Genomic DNA, 12,877 nt, shown 5'->3' on the forward strand with positions numbered 1-12,877 from the left:
ACACAAGCAGGGGGAGTGGGAGAGGAAGAAGCAGGCTCCCAGCAGAGGAGCCTCATGTGGGGCTCGATCCCATAATGCTGGGATCACGCCCTGAGCCAAAGGCAGACGTCCAACCGCTGTGCCACCCAGGTGCCTCAGGAATGGTGAGTCTTAAGGGATTGTATGGTAGAGTAAAAGATCTTTAGGGAAGGTAACACAAGTTAACACCTTCCCCTCAAAAACAAATCTGTGTCTGTTATTTCTATGTATGTATGTATTTCTATGTGGGTGCTACGAGTGTGCGTTTTCAAATTGTATACATGTACGTGTAAACATACATGTGTGTGAACATATATGAAACATACATATCATATATGTGTTTTATAAATTCTAATTTCTCTAGTCTGGCACTCTAAAAATCTAAAACAATTCTTATAAAGTATTGGTCTCCTTCCGTCCTCACTTCTCTCTCCCTCTTTGGGTCTCACTGCCAGGCAAATGAGAGGCTCATATTCACCCTAGTTTATAAAAGTCCCCCCTGCTTTATATCTACATGTGTAGACTTCATGACATAGTCTCTCTCTGGGTGGACCCAGCGACGTTCTGTGCAGCCTGACATCACTTCTTCCCCCTGCCCTTTCTCTGCCCTACTCCAGTCCACGACTCAGAGTTCACCAATCCTTCCTCAGCGCCCCATTCACTAAGGTAAATTCCAAAAGGCACGACTTTGCAGACCAAAGTGCTTATTGAGGCACTCTACCTGCATGGATTCCACGGGATTGGAGAGACAAGAAGGGGAAGCCACTAAAAGCCAGAATGCTGTCAGGTCAGCACAGCCCCAGAAGTGGGAACCTGCCCAACGTCAGAAGCAAGGGCAAGGCAGCGCCATGGGAAGCCACGAAGACGCCCTGAAGAACCAAGATGGTGTCTCACGCCCACACTTTTATTTTCATTTGCTTCTTCCTCTCTGCTGCACATAGCCTGGTAGGCATGTAAAACCCAGTTGTCCAAATTCCACAGCAGGTGACATGACACCCAACTCCTTGCCCAGATTCCCTGACAGAATTCTTTCCATCAAGAGCATGAACTAAAAGACCCAAGCGCAATGCTTAATCCCTCATCCTTAACCATGTTTTTCCCAGAATACCCTTCATTCAAAGACAATCCAGGCCTCATCAGCTCCTTGTAGGACCATCTGAGGCACAAACACTAAGGACAATTTCCCGAAGGGGAGAGCTGTGTTACACAAACCTGCCACAGTCTCTTGGTTTTCTGACAAACACTTCCTTTCCACCAGAGAAATCATGACCAATGTCACCCCGCACCCCCCCACACACACACACACATTTTTAAGTATTTAAAGACTAAAGGAATTTTTTCAAATCAGTCAAAAAATGTCCATAGAATACTTCCTAGCAAAATCTTTGGGCAGAAAATGATGTAACTGTAAGTGTTGCCTTTGTAAGCTATGGAATAGTCATTTTTATACATAAGTCTGTAACAGAATATACTCCATGAAGGGACTGGCCTGGTTGAAAGCCAATGCTTCAGTTAATATAAGAGATACCAACTGGAATGGTTTTCTTTAGAGTGAAACAAGCACCGAACGGAAGCGGTGTAGAAATTCTCAGCCCTTCCTCTTCTTGCTCTTTAGCTACTACTCACCCAAAAAGATGTCTTGAATTAATGCATCCTATCAGTCAATGGTAAATTGGTATTTTCTCAAAATTTCCATACTAATACCACCTACTTCACATGTACGTCTCAGCCCTCCTATTGGGATATGGAAGCCTCTGGTCCCTCCTCTTGAATCTGGGAGCATCTCTGACTCTGGAGGAAGGAATGCTCTGTGACTTCCAAGGCTAGACCAAGAAAACACTTGGCTCTACTGAAATGCTCACTCTTAAAATGGAGTCACCATCCTGTGGGGAAGCCCAGGCCATGCGGGAGTCCCAGCCAACAACATCACCACCACACAGACATGCAGTGAGAAAGCCTTTGAGATGATTCCAGCCCCAGCTGTCATCCGACTGCAACCACATGAGAAGTCCTGAACACGAATCACTAGCTGAGCCCAGCTAACCTCCAGCAGCATGAGAAATAATAATGAAATAATTATTATCATTTTAAGTCACTACATTTTGGGATACTTCATTGTGTAGCGATATGTAACTGGAACATATCCATCGTAAAACACCCACCATACCCACAGGAGAACACGCATACAATGATAGAGGAAGATGTTAGAAGTGAAGTTAATTTCAGCAACATCAATTGTCCATCCAACGACACTCTTGGAATAAAACCTTAGTTCTTTACAATATTCCGAGTAGCCACACATCCATCTTTTATTTTGACCTTGAAGAGCTCTTCCAAGATGAATAAGGAAGAGTTTAGATTCCAGAGCCAGACATACCTCAACTGGGATCCCAGCTTGGCCACAATCTGGCCGTGTGACCTTGGGCAAGTCCCTCCAGTCCTCTGTTTTCTCGTGTGTAAAATGGAGAAAGCATCTGTCTCAAACAGTTCCTGTCCGTGTCAAATGAGATGATGTGCAGAGCATGGTGTCTAACACAGATAAGTGTCCAATAAATGTGAGATTCCATGAGGGTAGTGCTTGATGATGGCGTTGTTATCAATATTTCTCAAAATCAGCTTGTAAATGTATTTACATGATGTATCTTACTATAGCAAATCAGAGGTAGGACTTGTTATTATTCATAATTAAAACCACCAGTTCAGAAAAGACATTTGACTTGCCCCGGATCACACAGCCTTGGGATGGAAGGAGGGGAAATCGAACAGGTATTTAAGCCCCAGCCTGTCTCCTCCTTCGCTTCTCCCTTTAGCACAGCAATTTCTATCAAGTAGGTTTCCGCCTGTGGTGAAGCACTTCCAATGATGGGGAACCCACCACCCCTAGAGGCAGCCCTAACAATCCATTTTCCATCGCCTTGGTCTGTAGCCTGTTTATGCCTCTATAGAGCTGGAATCCGTCTCTTGTAATGCTCATCCGTTGGTCTATCTTTGCCCTGCAGAGCCACCAGAAAATAATCTGCTATCTTTCACATAACAGCCCTTGAATTTTTAAAGACCCAATCGTGGAACCCCCCACCAAGCCCTCTTTCCTCCAGACCAACAGCCCCAGGTTCCTTAGCCATTCCTCCTCCGGCACATGATTATGAATCCCCTTCCCACCGGGGCTTCTTTCTCTGCCTCAGGCTTGACAAGAGGCATATACTATTGATGACCGGAGAAGCTTTCATCCTGCCCCTGGAGGCTTGTAATACATTTATGCTTTCTCAAGATGACACATACTCCAGCAGTACTAAGAATTGCTGTCAATCTCTCTGGCATCGTGAAGGACTCTGGCATTTCACCATATAATCATTTTCTTCTCCCAAGGGGCTGCCTGCTTGAGGAAACCGTCATATTCTCCAGCTGAGGGGAGCCAAAGCCTTCTGAGACAGATAAGCGTGCCTCCGCCAGGGGGTTCTTTCCAAATGCTCTTCTGATGCTTGTGGTAAAGGAGCTAAAGTAACCTGCAGTCATAGATACTGGCCTCATCCCAGGACCCCCAGACCAGACTAGCCTTAGAGAAGAGGGAAGTATTTTTGTCAGGATAGGATAGGTTACACTATGGTAACAAACAGCCCCAAATCTCTGTGGCTTAGCAATAAAAATTCATTTCTTATTCATGCGAATTTCACTGTGGGTCTGGCAAATCCCCAGAGCAGTTTCCTTTCCAACGGTGACTCATGGGTGCAGGGAACTTGCCTCTTATAGCTATGTCAGGAAGACATGGTTTCCAATACACGTGGCAAGAGATGAGCCAGCTCATAATTGGTTCACCCTAGAAGCATCATAGATAACTTCCGCTTATAGGTCATTGGCCAGAACTAGTCACCTGGCCCCACCTCACTTCCACTTTTAGGTCATTGGCCAGAACTAGTCACATGACCCCACCTAATGGCGAGGGAATGGGGAAATGTAGGCAAGCGTGTGGATATTCGAGCAGTAAATGTTCTGCCACACAATCTCGTGGCCCTTTGACCCTAAAACACCTCTTCCTACCTCCTCTAGGTGAATCACTGTGATACGAAGCCTCCCACATCCCCTCCTGATGATTCATTGGTTCCGCAGCAGCCATGGTGTTTGATGGCTGCTGTCACCAATGTCACCCTCTGAGCCCCTGCATGATGATTTTAATCGGCAGCTGCAGACAACTCCCTGCCGTCACACTCTGCTGCCATTGACATCATTGAGACCCAAATCATTTCTTTTCTGAGTCTATCATCGTAGTGTTCTCTACTGACTTCCACTCCTCTCTCTGCCATACCACTGTCCATTATCTTAAAAAGTCAAACCGGAGTATACCCTTGCTCTGTTTCAAAGGCTACCATAGCTACAGGGCCAACAGGATCGACCCAATTTCCTTAGAACTGCATGAAAAACCTTTCAGAGTGTGGTCCCAAAGACCCTTCCAGCCTCATCCCTAATGCCCCACTCCCGTGCTCCCTGAGCTCAAGCCCGCCAGACTCCCACCCACTCCTCGAGGTGCCCTGAGTGCTCCTTCCAGTCTGCATCAAGTGTAGTAACTCCCCAACAACTTCCTGGTTCTCTTCAATGAGCTAGCTGGCCTCTGCTCTGGGTTCCAGAAACCCTTTTAATGTGCCTCCATTGTACTTCTCCATTGGCATGTCCATCTCTTCCTCTGTGGATTCTCGTTGGCAGTGCCATGCCTCATCTCTGTATCTCCAGTGGATAGAACAGCTCCTGGTCCAGGGTGATAACAATCAGTGTTGAATAAACCCATGTTACGAATTATCCCCATTCCATCTTACGCTGCTGAGAAAGACAAAAGTTCTTCATACACTGCTATGTTTTTATTCCAAAATAGTAAGAGAAATAGGATATGGTTAAAATAATAACAATGTAGCCTGGCCTAAGGGTTTGAAGGAGAACATTAAACTCCCTAGAATTTTCCTAGCATCCCAAAGACCAGAACCACTTTGATTTTCTGGATTGTTTCTAAAGTCCTCTCTACCTCATTCAGAAAATCCTGCAAGGATGGACAGAAAATAAATAGCTGTTTGATTAACCCAGTATTGAGCTATTTCAATGCATTTCCCCTCACGAACAGAGAGATTGCATGCTCTGAAATGAAAGGAAAGCCCTGCTTATTCAGAGGAAGAACAGGGAGAGACTTAAAAACTCTCCAGAAAGCCTTCAGCGCTGTAACTAAATGTTAATGTTTAAAGATATACCAATATTTCAGGAAGCCATCGGTAGTGCCACACTAAAGCTCATTCTAGTTTTAAAGAGAAATATTTGACTTGGAGGAACGGACCCCATGCTGGCTCCAAGATAAACTTTCCTAGTTCTCTCAGGCCAATTTTAATGCTAAGAGCAGCTCCGTTGGAGTAAAAGTTCATTTTCGAGAGCCAAGCGGTGAATTATGCTACAGGCTGAGCTGAGCAGTTGTTCTTGTGCTGATGCAGGCAGGAGCCTGAATACGATACAGAAGTGGAGGCCGGCGGGGGGAGCCAGGGACATCCAAGGGGGATTATCGCAGAAGGTCAGACTAATTAAATCGAGAGAAGTCACCAGAGAGCCGGAGCTCCCCCACACACCATATTCAAACGCTCTGACACATGCAGGGGTTGATAAGAAAGAAAGGGTTGAATTGCCACTTTCATCTGCCTGGAAGGACAACAGTCAACCAAATATAACTTTTTAGTATTGGTTTAAACCCAGGTGGGAGGGAAGAATGGAAACTGTTGCCGATTCATAATTATGCAGTTGAATCGGAGACAGGGAGAGTGAGGAGAGGGGAAGTCCAGTTGTCTCTCTGGTTAGTGATGTAACACGCAGCTAGTGCCTTCCTGCTCTGGGCAGGCATAGCGCCGGCTGTGAGGGACAAAACAAATAAGAAATGTTCTTTGCCCTCAAAGAGCTCATGGTTGATAACATTTGCGTAACAATATGATGCAGAGGGACTGAGGCTCTAACAGGGTTATGTAAAGATTGCAAGAAGGGGTGCCTGGGTGGCTCAGTCGGTTGGGCATCTGACTTTGCCTCAGGTCATGATCTTGGGGTCCGGGGATCGAACCCCACTTCAGGCCTCATGCTCAGCAGGGGGTCTGTTTCTCCCTCTCCCTCTGCTCTCTCCCTGCATGCACGCTCTCTCTCTCTCTCTCAAATAAATAAATAAAAATCTTTTTTAAAATAAATGAAGATTGCAAGGAGCACTTTAGGGAGAGTCTAACTGCCCAAGCAGTATCAGAGCTGACTCCATAAAGGAAACAACACATAGTGAGCACTTAGGAGTAAGGATTCTCCAGTTGGTGAGCGGAACAAAGGCAAGTGAGACAAAGACCATCACATCTACTGAGGTCAGGAGGCTTAAAACCATGACCTTTGCAGTGGTTTGGGAGTGTAGAGCATTGTGGGTCATGGAATCCATGGCAAGGAACACTGGTGGTGGGATTAATAAGGCAGGTGGGCATCAGACCCTCAAGGACTTTGGATGATGCCACGCAAAAGCATTTAGGACTCACCTTGTAGGCAACGGGGAGCCACCGAAGATTTGTAAAGGTGCCGTGATCCCAGATGTATTTGAGAAACACCACTTGGCCACAATGGAAGACGGGAAGTCATCTAGGGAAGGCTCTCTTTTCACAGGTGCTAACAACAAATGCCCAAAGAGGTGGGTCTAAGTAGCACCTTTTCTCTGTCCTCTCTTTTCCTGCTCAGCCATAGAGGCGCTGAGGAATGAGCAGTTCCCGGGAACCTACTATGTGAGCCCAGCACCGTGCTGTCTGTTCTCCGAGCCCCAGAGCGCCCCGAAGGCAGCTCCACTTGGCTCATGCTGGCTCCTGCGAGCCCGTTATGCCCGGCTCTTTTTAGCCTCAGTGACGTCCCATTGGTAGCTTGAAATTGGCCATAGTGGGAGGCTTTTTACACCTCGGAAATCTGTAAATGCTACGACCCAGGGCTTTTTTCTTTTCCAGAGAGCCATTTATGAAACCTTTTACCAGCACGCCGGTTGAAAAGATCCAGCCCTCCACTTGAGCAATAGCTGCTTAGAGAGAACAAACCAATACATCTGAAATGATGCAAGAATAATTCAGTTCGATGGGGCACCTGGGTCAGGCTCAGTTGTTAAGCATCTGCCTTCGGCTCAGGGCGTGATCCCAGAGTCCTGGGATCGAGCCCCACATCGGGCTCCTCTCCTGGGAGCCTGCTTCTTCCTCTCCCCACTCCCCCTGCTTGTGTTCCCTCTCTCGCTGGCTGTCTCTCTCTCTCTCTCTGTCAAATAAAATGAAATCTTTAAAAATAATAATAATAATTCAGTTCAAAATTTAGCGTCCACTGAAGAAGGAGTCATGGGGCAGTGGGGTGGGGGGCGGGAGAGAAGAAATAAAAGTCCCTTGAGAGCCACTGCCTGATTCTCCTCGTCTCAGACTCTGTTGCTGTCACCCAAGCTGGAGATTAATCAATTAATTAGGTCCCATCCGGTGGTAATTATGTCCTATATGGCGTCAGAACTAGTGATGTCCAACTATAGTTCTCGGCAGTGACAGAAGACCTCATACCTAGCATGCTGTGAGAGGACTGCAGACTTAGAAAGAGCCTCAGGGAGAGACTTCAGGCCAAACTCCACTTTATTCATCCATAAAATGAGACAGCTACTTGGAGTGACTTAACTAAAAGCTCACAACCATGAACAGCAAAGTAGGACCGTGATTACAGCTCTCCCCTCAGCTTGGCATCCACGCCGGTGCCCACACTGTGTTTACATTTGTAAATGCGTGTCCCATGGGGGCAGCCTGCCCTTTCTCTAGACACCTCCATGAACACATGGTGTACAGTATTGTCCAAGACTGACATAGTCTTCCCGTCCACAGGGCTCTTGGGAATGCCTGGTGTGCAGGAAGGGCCAAATGCCCAAAATGCTAACCTGAGGGAAATTTAATCAATAATATATAAAATCGTCAAATGGGAATACACAAACAGACTGACTTCTGAGGCTCTATGAAGAGTTCGGCCATGGGTCCCAGGCTGGGGATCTAGGGCCTGGGACAAGACCCGGAGTGGCTACTGAGGGGTGATGGCGGGATCAAGAACCAAGCAGGTGGTCCAAAAGTCACATCAGCCAAAAGGGAGGAATCCAGAACAAGACAGCTGGTGTAGGGAAGAGCAAGAGGGTCTAGAACGGAGGGAAGGTGGGGAAGAGGGACAGCCTCAAGCATGTCCCTGGGGCCTACATCTCAGCCACTGATACCCTCATGAAATACCTGGAGTTTGCTCTGTGACTCCTCATGCCCTGAAACATTTTCCTAAAAAGATTTTGGGGGCTAAAATAGAATTACCAACTTTTTCCTTTGCCAAAGCCAGAACAGCAACAACAAATATGCTGACACCAGTTCACAAAATAATATTTTAACCCCCCAAATTTAGAAAAAACAAAGTCTCAGAATAAAGGACATTCATTTAAATTGACTACATATAGTTTCATGAAAAACACCCAAGACACACTACGTGAGCCACTACTTTGCTCGTGGCACCATGGACTGTTGACCAGACCAAGGAGGAGGAAATGCCAAACCAGAGTGGACATATTTCGTTCCCATATGTGTGTGTACTTCACCTCACTTAGGACAACTGAAGAGGAGGCGTGTTCCCTTGGGCCATGTTCTCCAGCACGAGGTTGTCGGCACGTTGCTAGTCCGTTCAGAATTCTTTAGGTCTCTTCCATTAACAGTACCATGAGCCTGGTTCCCAGGATTACTGGGACACCTGCTGCTCGCACTTTCTAGCCTAATATAAGAAGGAAGAAACCCCAATCCCTCTGCCTCATGTAAGACCACCCTTGATCCTATTACTCAACTTTTAGAAATTATACAGAAGAACAAGCTAAATCAAAAGTTAGCAGAAGGAAGGAAATAACAAAGATCAGTGCAGAAATAACTGAATTAGAGACCAGGGACATCTGGGTAGCTCAGTCAGTTAAGTGTCTGCCTTCGGCTCAGGTCATGGTCCCAGGGTCCTGGATCAAATCTCGCATCGGGCTCCTTGCTCAGCAGGGAGCCTCCTTCTACCTCTGCCTGCTGCTCCCCCTGCTTGTGCGTGTGTTCTCTCTCTCTGACAAATAAATAAATACAATTTAAAAAAAAAAAAAGAAATAGAGATCAGAAAAACAATGAAGATCAATAAAACTAAGAGCTTACCTTTTTTTTTTAAATGGGCAGAAGATATGAACAGACACTTTTCCAATGAAGACATACAAATGGCTAACAGACACATGACAAAATGTTCAAAATCATTAGCCATCAGGGAAATTCAAATCAAAACCACACTAAGATACCACCTTACGCCAGTTAGAATGGCAAAGATAGACAAGGCAAGAAACAACAATTGTTGGAGAGGATGTGGAGAAAGGGGATCCCTCCTACATTGTTGGTGGGAATGCAAGTTGGTACAGCCACTCTGGAAAACAGTGTGGAGGTCCCTTAAAAAGTTAAAAATTGAACTACCCTATGACCCAGCCATTGCACTACTGGGTGTTTACCCCAAAGATACAGACGTAGTAAAGAGAAGGGCCATATGCACCCCAATGTTCATAGCTGCATTGTCCACAATAGCCAAATCATGGAAGGAGCCGAGATGCCCTTCAACAGATGACTGGATTAAGAAGCTGTGGTCCATATATACAATGGAATATTACTCAGCTATCAGAAAGAACGAATTCTCAACATTTGCTGCAACATGGACGGCACTGGAGGAGATAATGCTAAGTGAAATAAGTCAAGCAGAGAAAGACAATTATCATATGATTTCTCTCATCTATGGAACATAAGAACTAGGATGATCTGTAGGGGAAGAAAGGGATAAAGAAAGGGGGGTAATCATAAGGGGGAATGAAGCATGAGAGACTATGGACTATGAGAAACAAACTGAGGGCCTCAGAGGGGAGGGGGGTAGGGGATTGGTATAGACCGGTGATGGGTAGTCAGGAAGGCACGTATTGCATGGTGCGCTGGGTGTTATACGCAACTAATGAATCATCGAACTTTACATCAGAATCCGGGAATGTACTGTATGGTGACTAACATAATATAATAAAAAATCATTAAAAAATAAATAAATAAATAAATAAATAAACCATTAGGAAACATTTTAAAAAAAAGAATGTATTTTTTTTATTTGAGAGAGTGCACAAGTTGGCAGGGGCGGGGGGGGGCAGAGGGAGAGGGACAAGGAGCCCGATGTAGAGCTTAGTCCCAGGACCCTGGAATCATGACCTGAGCTGAAGGCAGATGCTCAATTGACTGAGCCACCCAGGCGCCCCAAGAGTTTCTTTGTTAGAAAAGACAGACAAAATCGACAGAACTTTAACTAGTCTAAGAAAAAAGAAAGAAGACTCTAAATAAAATCAGAAATCAAAGAGGAGCCAAATTCGCAGAAAAACAAAGGATCATAAGAGACTACTATGAAAATACTACACCAACAGATTGGATAACCTAGAAGAAATGGATATAGAAATATACAACCTACTGAGACCAAATCACGAAGAAATAGAAAATCTGCACAGACCAATAAGGATATTGAATCAGTAATTAAAAATCTCCCAACAAAGAAAAACCCCAGGACCAGTTGGTTTCCTAGGTGAATTCAGCCAAACGTTCAAAGAAAAATGAATGCCAATCCTTTTCGAACTTTTCGAAAAAACTGAAGAAGAGAGAACATGTCCAAATGTATTTATGAGGCCAGCATTACCCTGATACTGAAGCCAGACAAGGACACTATAAGAAAAGAAAACTACGGGTAAATATCTTTGATAAGCATAGATGCAAAAATTTTCAAAATACTGACAAACTGATTTAATAGCACATAAAAAGGACCATACACCATGATCGAGTGGGGTTTATCCTTTGCATGCGAGCGTGGTTCAACATACATAAATCAATAAATGTGATCTATCACATTAGACTGAAAGGGTAAAATCATATAATTATCTTAATAGATGCCAAAAAAAAGCATTTGACAAAAGACATCCCTCCACGATGAAAACTCTCAACAAATTGGGTATAGAAAGAATGCACCTTAATATAATAAAGGCCATTTATGACAAGCCCACAGCTGGCGTCATACTCAATGGTGAAAGGTTGAAAGCTTTTCCTCTAATAGCAGGAATAAGACGAAGAGATACCCACTCTCACCGCTCTTGTTCAACGTAGGACTGGAAGTCCTAGCCTCAGCAATCAGGCAAGAAAAAAGAAATAAAATGCACCCAAATAGGAAAGGAAGTAAAACCGTCTCTGTTTGCAGATGATATGATCTTACATATACAAAATCCTAAAGACTCTACTAAAAAACTATTGGCACTAATAAATTCAGTTAAGTGATAGGACACAAAATCAATATACGAAAATCAGTTGTATTTCTACACACCAACAATGAAATAGCCAAAAAAGAAATAAAGAAAACAACCCCACGGACAAAAGCAAGAAAAATAGCAAAATACTTAGGAATAAACTTAACCCAGAGGTGAAATATCTGGACACTGAAATCTATAAGACTTTGATGAAAGAAACTGAAGGAGATACAAAAAAATGGTAAGCTATCCTGTGTTCATGGATCGGAAAAATTAATATTGTTAAAATGTCCATACTACCCAAAGCCATCTATAGATTTAATACAATCCCTATCAAGATTCCAACGACATGTTTTACAGAAATAGAAAAAATCCTAAAATTATTTGCTAACACTTGCTAACATTAAACTGTTATTACAACGTTATAGTGATCAAAAGAGTATAGCAATGGCATAAAAACAGACACACAAATAGAACTGAATCAAAAGCCCAAAAATAAAGTTTAGCCTGTATAGTGACTAATACTTGACAAGAGAGCCCGGAATACTCAATAGGGAAAGGACAGTCTCTTCATAAATAGTGCTGAGTAAGCCAGATCATTGCGTGCAAAAGAATGAAGTTGGACCCTTCTCGTAAACCACTCACAGAAATTACCTCAAAATGAATGAAAGACTTAAAACTCCTAGAAGAAACCATTAGGAAAAGGTCCTTGACATTGGGCTTGGCAACATTTTTTGGATAGGACACCAAAAGCACAAGCAACAAAAGCAAAAATAAATAAGGCTACATCAAACAAAAAAGCTTCTGCTCGGCAAAGAAAACAATCAACAGAATGAAAAGGCAACCTACAGAATGGGAGGAAATATTTGCAAACCATATATCTGATGAGGGGTTAATATCCAATATACGTAAGGAGCTCAGACAACTCAATAGCGAAAACCAACAACTCAATAGCGAAAACCAAACAATATGATTCAAAAACTGGGCAGAGAAACTAGATAGATACTTTTCCAAAAGAAAAATACAAATGGTTAACAGGTACATTAAAAAGATGCTCAACGTTACTAGTTGTCAGGGAAATGCAAATCAAAATCACAATGAGATATCACCTCACACCTGCTAGAGTGGCTGTTATCATGAAGACGAGAGATAACAAGCATTGGCAAGGTTGTGGAGAAAAAGAACCGCTCACACCCTCTTGATGGGAATGCGAATTGCTACAGCGACTGGGGAAAACAGTATGCAGGTTCCTCAAAAACTTAAAATTGTAACTATAATACAGTATAGCAATCCCCCTCCTAGATATTTACCTAAAGGTATTAAAATTAGGATCTCAAAGAGATACCTGCACTTCCGTGTTCATTGCACCATTATTCACAATAACATGCATACGGAACCAATCTTATGTGTTTATTTGTGCATAAATGGATAGAGAAGAGGTGAGAGATATATACATCATGTGTATATCACATATATGTTGTAGAATATTATTCAAATAGCCATGAGAAAGAAAGAAAT

Source organism: Ailuropoda melanoleuca, chromosome 10, assembly GCF_002007445.2.
Source record: "Ailuropoda melanoleuca isolate Jingjing chromosome 10, ASM200744v2, whole genome shotgun sequence".
In the NCBI taxonomy this organism is placed as follows: Eukaryota; Metazoa; Chordata; class Mammalia; order Carnivora; family Ursidae; genus Ailuropoda; species Ailuropoda melanoleuca.